General features: G+C 43.5%; 1 protein-coding gene across 43 annotated transcripts in view; it reads left to right on the forward strand.

Annotated features, from left to right (window-relative positions):
• Positions 1-19,057, forward strand: part of MAGI1 (membrane associated guanylate kinase, WW and PDZ domain containing 1) — a 688,074-nt gene that overhangs the window by 490,301 nt on the left and 178,716 nt on the right. For 2 of the 43 annotated variants that reach the window (XM_051852235.3, XM_070050631.2), the window contains exon 1: positions 15,983-16,279. The exons of the other annotated variants lie outside the window; for them this stretch is intronic. The gene's annotated coding sequence lies outside the window, so the exon portion shown is untranslated. Of the gene's footprint in view, positions 1-15,982; positions 16,280-19,057 lie in introns of those variants that run through there. 43 annotated transcript variants of the gene reach the window in all.

Here is a 19,057-nt window from a genome sequence, read left to right on the forward strand (position 1 = left end):
AGCACACTCCCTTAGTTTTCTTTCTCATCCTTGATTTAGTACCTTACAAGGAATTGGGGAAAAAAGACTTGCTTATAAAGGATATTTGGTCACCTCCAGCTGTAAAGAAATCCACAGAGCCTCTCTAAAGGAATGTCCACTTAACCTTCTTGCCCTTGACCCTAAAGTCACACTCAGCTTGCTATCTGCACATGTTGGCTGGCAGGCTACTGTGTTGATTGTCTCTCCTTTTGTGACAGATTGTGTTACTTCCTCAAACAGTTTCTGTAAGTTCAGGATCTAAGGGTAGCTTAGCTGGGTGACTCTGGGCCAGGGTCTGTCAGGAGATGGCAGTTAGAGCGTCATCATTGGTTGCTGTAGTTCTCAAAAGGCTTGACTAGCTATGGGTGACCCCTTCTCAAAATGTGTGTCTGGCATTGCTGGTTGGAAGCCATGGGAACTTACCAATAGCACTGCTTGAGTGACCTCATAACACACCCATTGATTTCCCTGGAGTGATGAGTGAAGTAATGAGAAAACAGGTTGGAAGCTGTAAGGTCTTTGGTGACCTCACTTTGAGACTCACAGGCCATCATTTCTGCTGTATCAGATCAGCCCTATTCAGTGTTGCACTGGAGTGCACAGAGCTTGAAGACCTGAAGGCAAGAATCATGGGCCAACAACTTGAAAGCTGGTGTCTATCTGCACACTGATGTCTCTGCTACGAGTTGTGTGCTTTCCAGTAGTATTTTGCTCGTCCCCCTGCATGCCCATCCCAGTTATTTTGCTAATATAGAATATAATTTCATTACATATCATGTAAACCAGTGAAATGCCAGTGATGGGAGGGATGTTGCTATTTCCTAGAAGACTCATTTGATTCCATTAGGAAGACAGGATAAAGGCTGGTGGATTAAAAATTGCTGTTAAATAAGGTGCAGATAGGGACTGTAAAATATAAAGGAATGTCATAAAAGATCTAAAGCCCTCAAATTCTTTTGTAACTGTCTTTACGTTATCATTCAATTTCAAATAAATTGGAAATCATAGACTCTGAATTCTAAGTATGGCTTGTGTCAGGAAAGTTCTCATAAATTCCCAGAGAGAACACAGATTCAAAAAAGTTTTCAGTGTTCTTTAAAAGATGGATGAAAGAATGAATACTCTGCACACATGTGTATTGTTTCAAAATGCTTTCAATGTTTGAATAACTGTGTATAATTTCTTACTTTGTGCACCTCTTGTTTGACTAGCATGAACTCGTCTCAAATATGTGGGAAAGAGGGCATTAATGTATGAGATATTCAGAAGTTGTTTCTTACCTATTCATTGTTACAAAAGGAGATTTACCTAGTTTTTCTTTCAAGAGTCCTATAAATCAAGGAAGTACATTTTTTGCAATACCATATTTCATCAATTCGAAGATGCATAATTTTCAAAATTTTAACATTTCAGAAATCCAAACTCATTCTACAGTCAGTGGCATTTTATGATTTAATTGGCAGTGTTTGTTTTTCTTCCTGGTGGCTTTATAAATTATCATTGTTGCTATAGCTAAAATAAAACATGTTTGTGACTTTGTTTTCTGGAAAATATGCTAAATGCATGTGAATCAGAGGCTTGTTACAGTTAAATTGGGTATTTCTGTCCAGTTGTGGTTTGACTGAGTCTATTTCAATTTATTAATAAAATTCTGTAAAGCAGTGGGTTGATTTTGAAAAGAAACTTGTATTCAGTGTTCTGTAAATGAAGTCAGCATCACATTTGCTCATGTGGAAAATGAGAGAATTGATGTAAATTATTTCCAAAGTCTCTGTCAGCTTGAATATCGTGATTTCAAATCTTTTCTGAAAGAAACCATACCTTTTAATTCTTAATCTGTTGGGGGATAAGGAGTCTTAGATGTCTTATAAAGTAAAATAAAGCCCATCAGACCTGTTCAGTACACTGTGCCCCATCTAAGTTAGTTAGAGAGAGGAAATAAGTTGTGCTATGCTAGTGCATGTTAGTGTGATTGTAGATAATGGTAATACCCTGTGCATTTCAAAAATACAAGTAGAAGAAAGGGTTCTGAATGTTTTCACCACAAAGAAATTATAAATAGTTGAGCAGATAGATACCCTTATACTGATTCTACCATTACAGTGTGTTCATGTAGCAAAAAATCACATAAATAGGTACCATTTGTGTGAAAAGTAAGTTTATTTTTAAAAATAGAATGAAATCCACCAACCCTTCTCAGTACAGACTCTGAGGGCACTATCCCAAAATCTGCCACTAATGTGGGGGTGTTAACAGACTCCGCCCCCAAGCTTATACCCAACACCTCAGGATCCTTTGAGCTCAAGTTAAGCACATTTTTAAATTTGATTTGAGTTTGTGTTCTTCTCTATGGTATTTTTTGGCTTTGTGAAACTATGTAAAATAGAAATGTTTGAATTCATCTCAGCCGATGGATTGTTCCTTAAGGCTCGAATCCTTGCTAGAATCTTCCACCTTAGTCCTTCCTTACGTTTGCCCAAGCCATGGATATTCTGAGTGCCCTGGTGCCAAGGGTGAGAGAAATACAGGTTAGAAGGGGAAAGTGTTCTCAAATATTTTGATGAAATATCTTTACTATAATGCAAAGCTCTGCCAAATTGAGAAGAGTTGTTGATAGATAAAGAAAATCATTGTTATACTTTCCAGATTTTCTTAGTAGTGTTTAAAGACCTATAAAAGCCTTTTCTACCTGGAGGTACAAACAGTTATTAAGAACCTCAGGTATAGAATGCACTTTAAAATATAGGAAAATCGCTGGTGTCAAGGCTCAATAGGCTAATCCTCCGCCTTGCGGCGCCAGCACACCGGGTTCTAGTCCCCGTCGGGGCGCCGGATTCTGTCCTGGTTGCCCCTCTTCCAGGCCAGCTCTCTGCTGTGGCCAGGGAGTGCAGTGGAGGATGTCCCAAGTGCTTGGGCCCTGCACCCCATGGGAGACCAGGAGAAGCACCTGGCTCCTGCCATCGGATCAGCGCAGTGCGCCGGCCGCAGCGGCCATTTGAGGGTGAACCAACGGCAAAAGGAAGACCTTTCTCTCTGTCTCTCTCTCTCACTGTCCACTCTGCCTGTCCAAAAAAAAAAAAATATATATATATAGGAAAATCATCAGTTATAACTCTTCAGTGCCTCCAGCTGCATCTCGTTTTTTTCTTCTCTCTGCATCTTCTCTCTCCATCCTGGTGGAATTATATCTACAAGAATTACTGAAGGAAGGATGTACTGGCATGAACACTTCCTAATGCAGGCCTTATTTGTATTCATGCACAAAATGATACCTCCATGGGTTGTATTCTTGGGTGTTCAGATTAGCTGATTTGATAGTTTCCATCTGGACTAATCACCACCCAGGCTTCTCCTCAGACCCTCCCAGTGTTGGGAGATTTTGCCACGTGACTCTCATTGTCTTTAGTGGGCTTGATAGCAGGAATCCCTCCACATGTGTGACTTGCCCGTGTTGTGACTCCGGATGGGATGCTTTCATTGGTGACATTTCTCTTTCCCTCTCTATGATAGGTCTTTTACGTATCCATCTTGCATACGTAGTAATGTCAGTTTGTTTCCATAGCTGGAAATAGTCCCTGTTCACTCCAAACCTATGAAGTTAATTGCAGGTGGCTAGCTCATTTAGCATCCAAAATGGCACTTTAATTTTTTTCCTAGTGGATTTAGTGTTTTCTTATAAAAGGAGAGAATAAGTGATGGGAGTATATTTTCCATTGCACCATTGTAGTGAATGTGCTTAAAAAGAGACTGAGTGGTTATAATGTCACTTTAACCAGAGTGGTAGAAAATCACTGTGTCTTAAAACAGTATTTTTAATATCACAATGTGAAGATATAAGTCATTTAATTCTTTATTTGTGGAGTTTGGTACTTCACTAACAATAACAACAACAAATAAACAGCTTTGCAGTCAGAGTTCCTAAAAATATGGCTCATCATCCATGAACTCTATGAATTGAAACAAGTTTTTTTTTTTTTTGAGATTATATATTAAATTTTTTTTAACTTTTATTTAATGAATATAAATTTCCGAAGTACAGCTTATGGATTACAATGGCTTCCCCCCTATAACATCCCTCCCACCCGCAACCCTCCCCTTTCCCACTCCCTCTCCCCTTCCATTCACATCAAGATTCATTTTCAATTCTCTTTATATACAGAAGATCAGTTTAGCATACATTAAGTAAAGATTTCAACAGTTTGCTCCCACACAGAAACATAAAGTGAAAAATACTGTTTGAGTACTAGTTATAGCATTGAATCTCAATGTACAGCACACTAAGGACAAAGATCCTACATGAGGAGTAAGTGCACAGTGACTCCTGTTGTTGACTTAACAAATTGACACTCTTGTTTATGGCCTCAGTAATCACCCTAGGCTCTTGTCATGAGCTGCCAAGGCTATGGAAGCCCCCCTAAGTTCACCGACTCTGATCATATTTAGACAAGGCCATGGTCAAAGTGGAAGTTCTCTCCTCCCTTCAGAGAAAGGTACCTCCTTCTTTGATGACCCGTTCTTTCCACTGGGATCTCACTCACAGAGATCTTTCATTTAGGTTTTTTTTTTTTTTTTTTTTTTTTTTTCCCCAGAGTGTCTTGGCTTTCCATGCCTGAAATACTCTCATGGGCATTTCAGCCGGATCCGCATGCCTTAAGGGCTGATTCTGAGGCCAGAGTACTGTTTAGGACATCTGCCATTCTATGGGTCTGCTGTGTATCTCACTTCCCATGTGAAACAAGTTTTGTAACCTCTCTGAACCTTCACTTTCTGGTGTATATTAAGGAAGTATCAATCCCTACTTTACCAGACTTTGGAACGCATGAAAGGAAGTGATGGGTTGAATCACACAGTGCAGCAGTTGGCTTTATACACTAAGTACTGTAGGGGTATTAGAGTGTTAGAGATAAGCACATTTCACCAGAAGGGGAAAAAAAAACTTAAGTAAACATAAATTTAAAATGTGAAGCGGTACACAGGTAAATATCTTCAGGAACCAGTTTTGGAAACTGAAAATATTGCAGACTCAGACATCCTATAGAAATACGGCTCCATTTTCACACAGGCTTATTTAAAACTGGTTTGGAAGTTGGGTCAACAACTGCTTCTTCTGCATGACTCACGATAGGATAAGAACAAGTGATTATGTGTAAGGATTCTTCTGTCCTGAGCTTCAGAACACAAGTGACAAGTGCGACTTCCTGCCAGGGCTCACCTTTTTCCAGAGAGATTACAGTGGGTTTATTCTTTGAGTTCACCAAGCAAAATGAGCTCCAAGGGTCTGGTGTTGCACAGTGGGTTAAGCTGCCTGCCATATATGACATTCCATGTAAGTGCCTGTTCAAGTCCTGGCTGTTCCATTTCCAATGCAATTCACTGCTAATGTGCCTGGGAAAACAGTCAAACATGGCCCAAGTACTTAGGCCCCAGCCACTCACATGGGAGACCCAGGCTCCTAGATCTGGCCTGACCCAGACTGGGCCATTATGGCAATTTGGTGAGTGAACAGTAGATGGAAGCTCTCTCTTTCTCTCTGTCTCTCCCTCTCTCTAACTCTTTCAAATAAATACATAAATCTTTTAAAAAAAATAAGAAGACAGCAAAATAAACTCCAAGAAGAATATTTGTATTATCATTTTTATTGGTGTTTTTTACTTTATAATTCACTTATTACACAAAGGATTTTAGCTGTCTCATGTGTGTTGTGTTTATTTTGTTCCTTTGGTCCCTTTGTGAGAAGCCTAATCTAACACAGTTATGGTACTACAGAATGAAGTTCCAAAAGTTGTTTTGCCTTACAGCATTCCTTGTTTTCCTTGGTCTGTCATTTGCGTTAGAGCAAATATTTGTATTTGTGATCTCAATGCTCATTATACTAGAAATGCTTCTAGGTCACATACGAGCTTTTGGGCCTGGTAATAAAATCTGTTTTTTTTTTTTTTTTTTTTTTTTTTAAGATTTTATTTATTTGAGAGACAGAGTTCCAGACAGAGACAGGGAGAGACAGAGAGAAAAGTCTTCCATCAGCTGGTTTGCTCCCCAAATGGCTGCAACAGCCAGAGCTGGGCCGATCCAAAGCCAGAAGCCAGGAGCTTCCTCTGATCTCCTACATGAGTGCAGGGGCCCAAGCACTTGGGCCATCTTCCACTGCTTTCCCAGGCCATAGGAAAGAGCTGGATCGGAAGAGGGGCAGCCAGGAAATGAACTGGTACTGCAGGCAGAGGCCCAGCCACTAAGCCGCAACACTGGCCCCATAAAATCTACTTCTTGAGTTAATTGTTTAAAATCCAGATTCCTAGTTGCCTCCTCTGGAAATTTTGTCTCAATCCAGAAGGCATACTAAGTCTACAGTTTTTTGTTTGTTTCTTTTTTTTTCTGTCTCTGTTTTAACCAAATGCCCTAGTTGAAAAAAATCTATAATCAGTTAAGGCTAGGAAAACCCTACCCTCTACAGTCAACCTATTGGAAATGTTGGCTAAAACACTTCTTTGAAGGGAAACTTGAGTTTTCTGTCACTCTAAGATATGAATTTGGGGAAACAGCTGAGAAGAAACAGTGCAAGGGGAAAATAAAATCTGCTGTTCTTTTTGATTAAACATTGTGTATTGATGACCTATTTGTTCTTTTTGTGGTACTGTTGGCTCCATTTTACTTGGAAAATTATTCCACTTACAAGCAGTAGTTACAGTATTTCAGAGGAGACACCAATAAAGTGTGTGTCATCCATGAAAAATAAAAATCGGCCAATTAAAACCAGAAACTTGTCGACATAGATAGGGGGTGCTTGCTCCCCTGAGTGGGTGCCAATAGTGTCTAGGCTAGTATTTCTGAAGACAGAGAATGATAATTGTCCTTCATGGGTGAGAAAGTCCTTCAAGGGTGAGTAAGCCCATTAGTGCCCTGGACTTCCATAGATCTGCAAGACAATGACAGAAGAGAGATGCAGTCTGCCCAGACCTGGATCAGATGCTATTTTATTGTTCATAATTGACTCTGGGTGCAAGGCAGCTTGGCAACTGGGTTCGCTTTTAAGGGCATGCTACAGAGTGAAATTAATGGTGGATGTGGCTATAGTTAGGAGATTTTGTCAGCATGCTTATCTCCTATTAATTACTGACTAATTGTAAGGTGCACATTACCTGTGTCAATTCCCTACCTAAAGCAAATTTAGCAGAGTGATTATGTTACTGAAGGAGAGCCTCCTGGGTGTCAGGCTATGGCAGTTAATTGAACTAATATTTTTGAGGGTCTACCTTTTGGCTGTTAAAAAATTCTGGAAATAATCATGCAATGGCGAGATAAAATTGATGGGAAGACTGACATTGGTCAATATAGTTCAGTAGTATATAATTACCAAATAAGATATAGACAAGGAAGGAGAGGAACAGTGTCTCTGGGAGGGTGTGACATGACTTTCTAAGCATGTGTACCATTTTCTGTTGCCAGATAAGAAATGCTCCCCAAACTTACCAACTTGTACTAGCATGACTGTTAACTGTCTCACCTGTCAAGCATTGAGTCATACTGTTGCTCAGGGCCACAGTCATCTGAAGGAAGGAGTGTGTGTTGCAGGAAGTACATGGTGAGAAGAATTCAGCAAGGGAGAGCATGGGCAGAGTTAGATTGTCCGAATACACTGCAAGGAAGCAGCAAGAAAGCAGGTCGGCTAGGGGCTGAGTACTGCCCAAACATGGAGCATACTCTGAGGGGCATACCTGCAGCAGTCCCTTCTTGGTTAGGGTAACTGTTGCCTTATGCTTGCAAGGGAGCAGGGGGCAGGGCAGCCAGTGGCTGGCTGTGACAACGTGGACCGCAGTCAAAGAAGTAGATTCGTAACTACAGTATTGCTTCCACTAGGTTGAGTTTGCTGTCGTCCATGAGGTTACCCCAGGCAGGTGATTTGTTTCTCTGGGCAGAGCTGGGGAGCTGATAACCCCCTCTGCCTTAAGGGACACCACCAAATGCTCTGCAGCCACCCTGCACACTGTGAAGATCCCTGGTGGTAGGAGAGGCTTTAGTTCTTCACTAAGTGTGTCTTTGCACAAGGCTGATCAGAATGTAGCACCTGGGTCCCCCCAAAGCAAACAGTTCAAGAGGGAGACAGAGAATATGCATGTGGCCAAGATGGAAGTAGTGCTGTCCTGTAACCTCATCTTAGGAGTGTCAGGCATCACTTTTCCTGTGGTCCATTGGTGTTTGAGGCCAAGCCTCCTGCACTGTGAGATGGCAGTACACAGGAGTCTGAACACCAGAACCAACCATCTTGGAGGTCCCCCAACACGCAAGTCTCGGGGATTGGTGGAGGGTGCTTCTGAGGAGGTGCTGCTGAAGCTGAAACAGAGAGGAAGAACAGAATGAGGGGGCATTTGGTGCTGAGCCTTCCCTGGGTGTTTGGAGTGTTGAGTGTTTTGACACAGTGAACAAAGATCAGAGCAGAGAGAGCCCGGAAGCCTGTGCTGAGAGGTGATGCTGAGGAAGTTGGCAAGGGCCAGACCTTCCCTGTCCTTTTAGGTCACATTAAATACTTTGTTCTTTGGAGATTTAAGCCTGGGAATGATGTAATCATATATATATATATATATAAAAATTTTTTTTCCTCTGTCTCTCTCTGCCTGCTGTGAGCAGTATGGATAGGTAGGGAAATCAGCTTGAAAGCTTTTATAGGGGCTGGCATTGGGGTGCAGCAGGCTAAGCTGCCACCTGCAAAACCAGCATTCCATATCAGAGTTTTGTTGGAGTCTTGGCTACTCTGCTTTGGATCCAGCTTACTTCTCATGCATGCTCCCAGGAGGGCAGTGGGATGATGATCTAAGTATTGAATCCCTGCCACCCACTTTGGAAACCAGGATGGAGTTCCCAGCTCCTGGCTTCAGTCTGGCCCACTCCTGGCTATTGCAGCCATCTGGGAGTAAACCAGTGGATGGCATATCTCTGTGTGTCTGTCCCTCTCTGTCACTTGGCCTTTGAATAAATAATTATTTAAAAAGAAAAGAAGCAACTTCTTATAGTTGTCCAGGCACAAGATCGTAATGCATAAAAACACTGGCAGTAGAAATAGTAGTGAATGTATATAAGTGTATTTAGGAAGAAAACTTGTCATAATTTCCAGATGGAGTGAAGGAGTTATCTGTGGTGATTTCTCTGGTCCTGGCTTCTAGAGTGGGATGGATGGAGATGACATCTGATGCTAGAGGGAACCCTGGAAGAGAATTGGCTTAGGGAAAACATCACAGAACTAATCTTGAAATCAGAAATATCACTGCATGCAGCAAGTAAACATATAGGCTCAGTGTCTAGGGGAAAGTAGGGAGGTCTTTGCCAAGAAAAATGCACTTCTAGGCAGATCTACAGAAATGCACTGCATTTTTAAAACCGTATGACAGGTTTTGTTTTGTGTTTTAATTTATGTGTAAGTAGCTAACGTCTGGCAGAGGACAACTGGGAATTCTTGATGTTTCTCCTTTGATGATCATTCTTGTCTTTTAAACCACGTTGATGGAGAGTTTTAAATCACAGCTATTTTTTTTTTTTTTTTTGAAGTGTTAGACTCCACTGAGAGGTGTTCATGCTGGTCTCAGTTCCTTTTACTGTATTATCTCCAAACTAATAATTCTTTTTCTGACACCTCCTCACATACACATGCGTGCACAGACACACACACAGTCTTGATTGTCAAAGAATTAAGGATGGGCTGTCCTAAAATTACAGCATTTGAGAGTCCCTGGGGAACAACAGCTGATCATTCATTCTTGTGTTCTAGGCCAGAAACATGGTAAGTGGACACCTCCTTTGTACAGGCTCTTGTGATTGGAGTTCATGTATTTTTTTAAAGATTTATTTATTTATTTGAAAGAGTTACACAGAGAGAAGGAGAGGCAGAGAGAGAGAGAGAGAGAAGTCTTTCTTCAGCTGGTTCACTCCCCAATTGGCTGCAATGGCCAGAGCCACGCTGATCGGAAGCCATGAGCCAGGAGCTTCTTCCAGGTCTCCCACGCGGGTGCAGGAGCCTAAAGACTTGGGCCATCTTCTACTGCTTTCCCAGGCCATAGCAGAGAGCTGGATCGGAAGTAGAGCAGCTGGGACACGAACTGGCGCCCATATGGGATGCCAGCACTGCAGGCTGTGGTTTTACCTGCTTCGCCACAGTGCTGGTCCCAGAGTTCATATTTTATAAAATGCCACCTCCTCTTTCTGATCAGAGACCTACTGTGTACCAAGCACTATTCTAGGCAAGTGCTGCATGCCAGAGCTCACTTCTCCATCCACCCTGAGTGGAAGGAAGACTTAAGTGTCATACTGTGCCCTGAGCAACTTAATGCCTTCTCCATGGGGAGGCTGGATAAGGACATTGAATTTGGCACAGCAGTAGCAGGCAGGATAAGGCCCTAAGGTAGGTATTGTTCTGTAGGTACTGCTCTATACCTCTTAGAAGAGTGAAATCCCTAGAATTAGTGAGGGACTTTAGTTTTCTTTTGTTCAATGCAGATCTCTGAGTCTTTGCAAGGGCCTAACATGGTGCAGACCTTGCCAACATACTTGAAAGAGTTGAGTGGGTAAATTACACATATGTTTAAAAGCTTTTTATTTTGAAATAATTTACACTTGGAGAAAATTTACAAAATTAGTATAGAGAATTCCCATATAACTTCCTTCCAGCTTCCCTTAACGTTACATAATCATTGTATGGTGATCAACAACTAGTAAATTGGGGGCTGGCATTGTGGCATAGTGCTTTAAGCTGCTGTCTATGATGCCTGTATCTCATATGGGTGCTGGTTCATGTTCCAGCTGCTCCACTTCTGATACAACCAGCTTCCTGCTGATGCACCTGGGAAAACAGTGGACAATGCCCCCGGTGCTTAGGCCCCTGCTACCCACATGGGATACCTGGAAGAGACTTCTGGCTCCTGACTGCTGGCTTCAGCTTGGACCAGCTCTGGCCATTGTTGCCCTTTGGGGAGTAATCCAAAGGATAGAAGACCCATGTATATGTGTGTGTGTGTGTGTGTGTGTGTGTGTGTGTCTTCCTCTCTTTCTATAACTCTGCCTTTCAAATAAATAAATCTTTTTTTAAAAAATAGTAATTAAATAACATTGACAAAATACTGTTTTTTATTTTTTTGACTGAACACTCTTGGGTTATGGAAAGGACCAAGAGAATTTGATTTTTATTTATTTGAAAGCAAAATGATGGAGAAGTCGAGAGAGAGACAGCGAGAGGGAGAGAAAAATCAATCTTCCATCCACTAGTTCATTCCCCCAAATACCAGCAATAGCCAGGGCTGGGCAAGACTGAAGCCTGGAGCCAGGAACTCCATCTGGATCTCCCACATGGGTGGCAGGGAGGAATGCATATAATTGAGCCATCATTAGTTGCTTTCCATGGACACTTTATCAGGAAGCTGTATATGAAGTGGAGTAGCCAGGACTTGAACTTGGGATGTGGATGTCCCAAGGAACAACACAATACCTGCCCTGAAACACAGTACTGTTAATGGACACTTCAGGTTGCACATTCTTACTCCCACTGATGTCTCTTTGTTGTTGTATGATCCAACCCAGGATTCCACATTGCATTCGGTTGTTTTGTCTTCAGCATAAAACTTTTTCAGTCTTTGCTCATCATTCATGACTTTGACACTTGTGAAGAAAAACTGTGGTCAGTTACTATAGGAATGCCCCTCAGTGCCAGTTTGTCTGAAGATTGAAAGCCCTCGTGTTGTAGAAGACTTCCCAAAGGAAGTGGAATTTTGGGTGCACTTCAATGAGAAGTGATACTTGGATGGATAGAGGGGTGGAAGGAGAGTTTTTAGGCAAGGAGAACTGTGTCCAAAAACATTGATTCTAGAGCCCTTTGCTGTTATCCTGGCTCCTCTTTGCAGGTACAAGTGATTGGTAGCATCAAATGACTTGCTGAGAGTTGTAATCACCCTTGTCCAGCTGCCCTGCTGCTTTGGGTCCTGTGTCTTGTCCATCCGCAAGAAGCTCTTTTGATTTGTGCTCAACAAAACCTCCATATGTAACCTGCTCTGCTACTGGTTTTGGGCTCCAACTTCCTGGGTGCCAGCTGATGTTCCCTTTGTATCTTTGTACTGGACTTTATTCTGCCCTTTGGTAGTCTTGGGACATAGAATCTTACATTTATTTAATTTTCCTTATTGTTATATTTGCTAAAACTGAACCAGCATTATGTGGTAGCCTCTTTACCATGCCTTCTCAATAGGAGGTGATGTCACCCCTAAGTGTTTGTATGTTGGTTCTTAGGGGAATGAAAAAAAACTTACTATTTTTATGTATAAATACAAATCTATCTACAGTACTTAAGCATATTGCAATATTTCTGTTGCATTACATTTTATTGGAAGCAGGGGTTGGTTGGGGAGAAAAAAATCTAAGAAAGCTCTTTGGTGGGAGCCATAATTAAAGAAAAAGATGTTCACAATCACTGTGATAAGTCCACTGATTTACCTCTATGATCCTACTTAATTCACACCACTTCAAGGAAAGTATTCTTAGCGCCTCAGTTTAAAAAATACAAATGAAGAAACTGAGAATTAGCAAAATTGAATTATTGCCCACAATCACAGAGCCAGTGGGTGTGGATGGGAATATCCACCCGAACAGGAGATCTCAGAGTACAAGGTCTTTGTTTATCCATGCCAGTCTACACCCATATTCCTATCACCAATTAGAAAGAATATAAAGCATTTCCGAAAACCAGAGAGAGACTTTCCTGGGCTTTATTTATTCATTTGCACTTCCCATTATAGCACCATTACTAGGGCAGATAATTGTGGGTCACCTCTTTATACATTTGCAATATCGATGTTAAGATTTTAGCTGGACACAGGTTGTTGTGGCTCTAGTATCTAGAAGAATGTACCCTTGCAGGAAGTGCTCAGAACATAGGATAGAGCTTCAAAAAGTTCATAGGAAATGCAAATTATGAAACAAATTATTCATGGATTTCAACATTTTTTTTGCACCAGAATAAACTTACGATTTAATTCCATTTTATAAGAACTTTTTGAAGTACCCTCCTGTCTGTTGAATGGATAAAAGGGAAAGGATGTTGTATTTGAAGACAAAACTTTCAAAGCCAAGCTGAATTATTTCTGTTTAATGTTAGGGCCATAATGTTAGGTCTTTAAAGAAAATAAACACCAACGACAAAAGTGTAGGATAAGATTCATACCTACCGCAGACAAAGTTAAGTTCTGGGTGGCCAGTTGGGTTTGATGTAGAAAGTGCCTGTAGCTACTCAAACTCCAAACATATGACTTAATATTGTTTTACCATGCATAGTTGATAGAGATTAAATCAGACTTAATTTTTCCATCCATCTTGAAGGGCTCAAAAGAAAAAAGCAATCAGTATTGTCATTGGAAATAAAATGATGGCGGTGCCTTGAGTGAGCAATAATGAGTATGACTTTTTTCTTCCTTTTTCAACTGGGTTTAGAACCCAGCTTCTTATGTTTGAGCAGGGACTCAATGTCCTTTAGACAGAGTCCTTCCACTGAACAGAAAAGAAGAAATCTCAAGTTACAGGAGAATGTAGAAATGTTACAATGAGCATCTCTGTGAATGGCAGACATAAATTGATTGGTGTATTATTCAGATCCTATGAATTCATCTCAGTATCTTTATTAAGGCATAATACATTCAACTGGTTGGCATATGTTGAAGGTTCATATGTGTTGTGTTAAGATTGGCTATGGACTTATGATTGTCTAAACTAGGCCGTACAGATAGATGCAAATTTCGGTTTTCACAGGCACTTCCCAAAGTAAGTAATTCAGGACCTCAGAAAAGCTAGATGTGTTCAAAGGAAACTGTTTTTAATATATATGAGTGGAGACAGACAAAAGAATGGAGACAGCACTACCAGGCCCTTGTTTTCTTGTTCCCCGAAGCCTTTACCCGTAACAGGGTGAGAGCTTCTAGGAAAATCTGCTCCAAGTGCAGATGTAACCAGAAAGTTGTGTAACTCAGAATCAGGAAGGCGGTAAAGAATTTCTCCAGCTGCCTCAGAGAATAAGCTATGCATTCACCGCCATGACAGATGCAAGCTTCTTTGGAATATGTGTTCAAATATCTTTTTCTAAATCACGCTTCTTAGAGTTTTGTGAAGTGGGCTTTTTTCTTGTTGTTTCTCTGCTGCTTTTAATTCTCCTTTTCCTACCCCCTGAAGCTTGTAAGACTTGGCCTGCTAAGATCTCAGTGTTGAGAAATTGGGACACACACACACACACCTATTACCTGAGTAGGGTGCATGCCAGTGCTCTTTATCAGAGATGGTAAGTGCTTCAGATTTCTAATTACAGGTTTTCTGGCTCCTCACGCTCAGCATTTGAGATCCTCAATGCCAGAATACCAGGTGCTTCAGATACTCCACTCTAGCCATTGAAAGACCTAATGTAATTATGCAAAATTGAAAAATCACTTTCTCTCCTGCAGAAGTATCTCGCGGCCTTCTCCATTTTGAAGTCACAAACTTAGATTTGCCTGCATCTTATCAGAATCAGACTTATCTAATCCTCTGATGAGCTCCACAGAGAGGAATTGTACCAGCTCAGCTTTGGGGGAATGCCTCATGTCATATCTTTGCTCTGTGACTGCTTAAAATTAAAGACACAGGAGTAGACAGTGCTATTATTTACTCTTCTAGCTAATGCCTTTCCACACCCAGAAGGGAGGCCTGCTTCATTGTTCTCTGATTCTATAATTCACGTGGAAAAATCATTTTCATAATTTTGAAGCATATCAAACAATTGGCTTGTGCTTTCTTCTTGGGAGATGATTTGCTATTTCAGGTATTGATGTGAGTGAGCTAGGGGCCAAAGTAGTCCAATTGATAATTTCCTGTGAATACCCCACTACTGCCTGTGGCCAGGGTCCACATAAAATTAGTACTAAAATTGTCCAGAGGGGCTACAGGTTCAAAGGGGGCTCTTGAATTTTTTTCTTGGCCTGGGGAATCCAATTTTTTTTTTATTTTTAAGCTTTATTCTTGTCAGTGAAGAGGTAAAATATCTTCCAAAAGTCAAAGCACAGTATCGCAGGAAGACCAAAATCCAGGACCTTCAACTTGGGCAGACCTGCCACACTGCTGAGGCTTCTTAGCTGAGTGACCTTTGACATTTACTTAACCTCTGGGAGTTTCATCCTTCTCATCTTTCAAAGGGAAAACAAATAGGTCACCTCTTCAAAGGCTGCCTGGAAGAGATGCATCAGCTTGGGGGCTGGAGCCTAGGGCTGGGAGAGCTGTTTAAGGCACTCTTGGAAAGCCAGCTAAGGTGGTTAGCTTGTATCTTTGGGAGCCAAGGTCAGTGTAGTTTTTCTATCAAAAAGAGTGAAGATAGGTTGGGATTTGTGTTAACCAAAGTGGACATAGCACACTGCTTTCAAAATGGTCTGTGCCCAAAGAGAATGGTTTCTTAGTAATCATCTCATAAAATAATGAGTTCGGGGGTCAGTGTATGTGACCCAGTGGCTCCAGCCTGGCCTTAAAACCCCTATTGAGTCCTGGCCACTCCTCTTCCCATCCAGTTGCCTCCTAATAGACCTAGGAGGCAGCAGATGATAGCCCAAGTTCTTGGGTCCCTGACACCTATCTGGTAGAGCCTGATGCAGTTCCTGGCTCCTAGCTTCTGCTATTTGAGGTAGTGAACCAGCAGATGGAAAAATGCCTCTGTCACCCTGTCTTTCAAATAAATACAATAAATAAATATTGTAAAAATAAAATGAAATAGCAAGTACTATTTACTCATTATTATAAGGTGATGATGATGGGAGGTTCAGCTGTGTTTCTGCCTTGTTTCTAAGTAAACCCACACCTGGTGTTTGGCTTCTCCACGTGGGCCTATTACCCAGGTGGCAGCAACTCCTAGTGGGCTACCCTGGGCCAGGACCACGTGACCTCCTCTCCTAGTGGGTGCCCTCAAAGTCTGGCTCATTCCCCACCCCCACCCACCTTGGGCAAGGCCACGTGGGTAGGGGCAGCCAGGCTCGCACTCTTGGGGGGAGAGGAGGGAGGAGGGGGTCCGGCAGCAGCCCCCGAGTGTGAATAGCGCGCTTTGACGAGCGAGGCTGGGGACGCCCGCCCGGTCTGTGCCTCCTGCCTGCGGGCCCCATAAAAGGAGCAGCTGCCGCCGCCGGGCAGCTCAGACGCGCGCGGGGATGAGGCGGGCGGCGGCTGAGGGCGCGCCTGGGCTCCGGCAGTGACCGACGCGGACCTCGGTGCGGCTAGAGGCGCGCAGGTAACCGCGGGCGAGCGGGTTTTGTCCTCGGGCTTGGAAGTGACAGCAGCAGCAGGGGAGGGGAGTCGGGCAAGCAGGAAGGAGACTGGGCAGGGACCAGGAAGAGGGGAAGCAGGGAAGACAGAGCAAGGGAGGAAAAGGAAGGAAGGGAAGCAGGGCGCAGCCGCGCGGGGGCAGCTGGCATGCGCTGCGCTTGGCTTTGGCCGGGGCGTTCAAGTTCCCCACCTCCGACCTCTTCTGGCCGGCGGCCGATCCCTCCCTAGACGCTCCCTCGCGCGCCGCTCGCCTCGCAGCGCAGCGCACGGCAGCGCCGCGGCTCCACCAGCCATGTTTTCTGGGCAGGCGTCTCGGCCGCGCAGCCGAGCGGCAGGGCCCCACGCTCCGGGAGCGCCGCGGCTGCAGCGTGGGGCAGGTGGAAGGAGACGCGGGCGGCCAGCGCCCGCCAGGCTGGCTGTGCTCTCGGCCGTGGACTGGGGGAGGAGTCCTTCCGAGGATGGTTTACTTTAGCTCTTCCTACGGACCCTGGGCCGACGGCCTGCTGCTGCTGCTCAGTGAACTGTTGGCTCACCGCAGCTTCTGTATCTTTGAGCTGCTTTAGGAGTGGTGTTTGCATCAAGCTGGCCTCAGCTGGAGAAAATAGAGGGACAGAGAAGGGGCCGGGTTGGGGTGGGGAGCTTTTGTGCAGAGCCCTGTTGTAGGGCCTTCGTCGTTCTCCCAGGCAAAGGCAGTGTGGCATAGCCCAGGCCTTTTTGGCCTGCTGTGTGCCAGTTGCCCTCTCCATACCCTCATGGGGGTTGTTGATCTGTGGGCAGAAGGTTGCCCCGAAGGCGCGCTCCATCCACCTGCGATGCCCGTGGGTACCCTGTGGCGCTGGTTTCCTTGGCTTTCCTGCCCAGCCCCAGGAAATGTCAGTGTTGGCAGCCGTGCTGGCTGCTCTGAGCAGCTGTTCTCCCCCCCAGACCACAGTGGATCCCTATCAGCAAGTGTGTGGCAGCTGTTTTGGGCCCCGCGGTGATGCGAAACCCTTTCTTGCTTGAGGAGCTGTTGGATGGGAGGTCCGGAGTGCCTCTGCTTCTCTTTCCTCCTCAGTTGAACTTCATCCTTCCTATTCTCCTAATAAGGAAGCTCCGTCGGCCTCTTCTGCAACCTGTGTTGTGTTTGAACTCCAGGCTCTGAGATCTGTTGTGTGGGATAGAGCAACACAGGAGATTGAATATGGGGGTGTAGCCATCACAGCAAGGTCTGTAAAGATGGTAAATATAGACCAGACACTGTTTTCCATTCTTTCCATATATTATCCTCTTCAGTACACACATGCCACCAAGAATAGCATCCCCACTTAACAGATCAGCAGAAGCAGTGAGGTTTGTCCAGTGTGCACAGTGACGGAGCTGGGGTTTGAATGGAGGTAGTATCACCTCAAGGTTCAGCTGTGTTCATCCTTGCCTCCTTGTGTAACACGTGTGTTAAACCTTCCTCATGGGCTTCCTCCTTCTGGGGTGCCTTGAATAAAAAAGCACCACACAGGCCGGCGCCGTGGCTCACTAGGCTAATCCTCCGCCTTGCGGCGCCGGCACACCGGGTTCTAGTCCCGGTCGGGGCGCCGGATTCTGTCCCGGTTGCCCCTCTTCCAGGCCAGCTCTCTGCTGTGGCCAGGGAGTGCAGTGGAGGATGTCCCAAGTGCTTGGGTCCTGCACCCCATGGGAGACCAGGATAAGTACCTGGCTCCTGCCATCAGATCAGGCGGCCATTGGAGGGTGAACCAATGGCAAAGGAAGACCTTTCTCTCTGTCTCTCTCTCTCACTGTCCACTCTGCCTGTCAAAAAAAAAAAGGCACAACACTCACTGTGAAGTGAGATAGATGTGGGTTGAATCTTGGATCCTACCTTTCCAGAATTCATGAGTTATCCCATATAAATCCTGCATGATGTGTTAGATGGTAATCGGTATAAAATGCTTACCGCGTAATTCATAGGCAGGTGTTATCAGATGTATTCTGAAGTTATGGTAGCACAGTGTCACAGTACTTAGAGATTTTTAAAGCCAAGGCAATCTGTGGGCCTTTAGATTCAACTCTGTCACTCAGGAGTTGAATGAACTTGTCAAAGAACTTAAACCTCTCACAGCCTCCATTGTTACATGTTTAAAGATCACTTATTTATTTGAAAGGCCCAGTGATAGAGAGAAAACAGTTTTTGCATCTTTAGAGTGGGTTGTATTGCATAGAAGATGGACTTAAAACAGCACTAGGCCTGGTACACACAAAGTAGATGCTCAAGAAATATTCAGATGATGTCTGTTTTGGAAATGGGTATAGTCTCCTGCACTTGGGTATGTTGTTACTTTGTAGCATAGCATAGTGTAACCATGGCTTAGCATCATCTCTTCTTTGATGGTAGTGTATCACAGACCTGCCACAGTCATCACACACTCGCACCACCCACACAGAGCCCAGAAAGTCTGCATTGGAAATGTTTAAGGATTTGGTGAATTCCGACTCTTTCAGTAGGAGCTCTGTTTGTCTTGGCAAAGTAATCACTGACTTTTAAGGGTTAGGGAAACTTCAAAGTTAATTTTAAAACTGTCTGAAAACCAGCTGGAAGAATTAGCACCACACTTAACAGTTGCAAGGGAGAAAAAAATGGATTGACTATGACATTTACTTTCTTCCTAAGCTCTTAAAAACTGTAATATAATCTGCAAAACTGTTGCAAATAATCAATTGGAATCTTACTTTAGCAATTCTAGAATAAGTATGTCCTCTGATGTGGCTTTAT

Source organism: Oryctolagus cuniculus, chromosome 10 (genome assembly GCF_051225735.1).
Source record: "Oryctolagus cuniculus isolate XC-2025 breed Fujian yellow rabbit chromosome 10, ASM5122573v1, whole genome shotgun sequence".
NCBI classification, from domain to species: Eukaryota; Metazoa; Chordata; class Mammalia; order Lagomorpha; family Leporidae; genus Oryctolagus; species Oryctolagus cuniculus.